This window comes from Macrobrachium rosenbergii, chromosome 45 (genome assembly GCF_040412425.1).
Source record: "Macrobrachium rosenbergii isolate ZJJX-2024 chromosome 45, ASM4041242v1, whole genome shotgun sequence".
Classification (NCBI taxonomy): domain Eukaryota; kingdom Metazoa; phylum Arthropoda; class Malacostraca; order Decapoda; family Palaemonidae; genus Macrobrachium; species Macrobrachium rosenbergii.
Window position 1 is genome coordinate 23,990,207 of NC_089785.1, and position 2,500 is coordinate 23,992,706.

The window sequence follows — 2,500 nt, forward strand, 5'->3', positions numbered from 1 at the left end:
CCCCGGGCCATTGTGACCCGTGTTTGGGACGCTGCATTCACTGCCCAAATGGCCACCAATGGCCCTGTTTGCCCTGGGGGAGTGAGTGCGGGAGTGGGCGGGTTTTCGCTCTGTTTTGCTTTACTTTACTTTATTTTTCTTTTCCTTTATTTTGCTTTACTTTATTTTTTTTTGTATTTTGCTTTGTTTTACTTTACTTTTGTTTATTTTTCTTTTTCGGTATTTTGCTTTTCTTTTATTTATTTTTCTTTTTATTTTGCTTTATTTTTATTTTTCTATTTTGCTTTACTTTACTTTTATTTTTAAAAAAATTTCTTCCTTATTTTTATTAAAGTCCTAAAGACGTATTTTCTTTATTTTTATTATATATATATTATATATATATATATATATATATATATATATATATATATATATATATATATACATATATATATATATATATATATATATATATATATATATATATATATATATATATATATATATACGGGAACCAATCACAATTCCTGTCATGTATATTAGGGACCACTGACAGCCAATCAGATTTCGCCGTGATGACGTAATAAGTAGCTTGACAGACGAGGAATGTTGATGGGTCTAATCTCTGCTGCCAAGTTGCTCAAGAATGATTGAACCAATTTCCGTCGAATTTAATTTCCGTAATATTTTATTTAATAAGCAGAATATTACCCGCGAGGTGACGAACTGGATTTTGGAAAATGCAGATATATTTGTTAATATTTTCTATCACATTTTTCTTCTTAAAAATCGAAAAATAATTTTTATTTTATTGATAATATTTAGATGATTCTAACTTTTGTAGATAATATTTATTTTCAGCCTCAAAAGTATGAATATTTTAATGTAAAATCGTAAAAATATTATTATTATTATTATTATTATTATTATTATTATTATTATTATTATTATTATTATGAAAAACTAATCTCAAAGAGGAACAACACAGGAAAAACAACATTAATGGAAGAACACTATGTATTTTAGGACACTCAAAGAAACATTATTATTATTATTATTATTATTATTATTACTATTATTATGAAAGAAAAACCGTGAAGTATTATTATTATTATTATTATTATTATTATATTATTATTATTATTATTATTATTATTATTATTATTATTATTAAAGAAAAAAACCTGATGTGGAAGAAAAACAACGTAGAAAAAAAATAGTAGCGTACAAAAAAAAAATAATGAATGAACAAAATTGCATCAATGGCCACACAACTAAACAAGAGTTGCCAACGATGAATTTCCGGTACTCGAGCGAGAGTTGCCAGCGTTCGATTTATGTCCCTTCACCGGAGACTTTATTGCATTGCCAGCGTCTTCAATCTCACGCCATTTTTCAGGGGCGTGTTTGGCCCCCCTCATTAAGATAAAGGTGACAAAGGGATTCTGGGAAAGTCCCCCCTCGTGGAATTATTTCCGTGTTGACTGCAGTGTCTCTTTGTTTCGTGGAATTTATTGGAATTGAATTGACGACGTGGCAACTCAGCGCGATGTTTTGTTTACCTCTGGGCGGCCGGACCATTATACTTGTACGAGACGAGATTCAGTCGCTTGTTCGTTACACACACACACTCTCTCTCTCTCTCTATTCATCACGTTCCTTATTTTCGTGATTCATTATACATATATTTATGTATTTAAAAGACGTCTCTCTCTCTCTCTCTCTCTCTCTCTCTCTCTCTCTCTCTCTCTCTCTCTCTAACATCTGCAACAAATCTCTTTGCTAGACAGAAAAAATTAATCTTTTTAGACAATAAAAAAGGTGGTAGACAGAATGTTCAAATGACTGTCCCAAATTTCTGTCAATTTTTGTGCAGCCGGTGGACTCGACTGATGATTTAGGTACGAATGTTGTTCTGCATTTGTTGTTCTGCTTGATTTAAAAAGCGTTGTTTCATATTTCGTTAGCTCTTTTGTTCAAGAAAACTAGAGACATTCTTATTTAAGTTATTTAAATTTTTATTATTTTTTAGTGAATTCATAATAATATTAGATTAATGTTCAGGATAACTAGATACATTCTCGTGTAGGTTATTTGAATTTTTATAATTTTTTAGTGGATTCATTAACATTTTAGATAAATATTCAAAAAAACTAGATACATTATTATTTAAATGATTTAAATTTTTATTATTTTTTAGTGAATTCATTGAAATATTTAAGTTTTGTTCAAGATAACTAAATACATTCTTATGTAAGTTAATTAAATTTTAATAATTTTTTAGTGAACTCATTCAAATATTAGATTGATATTCAAGATAATTAGATACATTCTTATTTAAGTTATTTAAAATTTTATTATTTTTTTAGTGAATTCACTCAAATATCCAATTATTTTTATCAATTTTATTTGATTATTTTTCTTGTTAGACGCATCGTCCCTGTAAAATGATTTATTATATATTTTATAAAAAATTTCCTCTCTCCCAAACCCATGCACGAATACCTTACACATTAAT

At 27.9% G+C, this 2,500-nt stretch overlaps 1 protein-coding gene across 3 annotated transcripts in view; it reads left to right on the forward strand.

Moving 5' to 3' along the window:
- LOC136829796 (cardioacceleratory peptide receptor-like) overlaps positions 1-2,500 on the forward strand; it is a 248,786-nt gene that overhangs the window by 42,401 nt on the left and 203,885 nt on the right. The gene's annotated exons all lie outside the window — the stretch shown is intronic.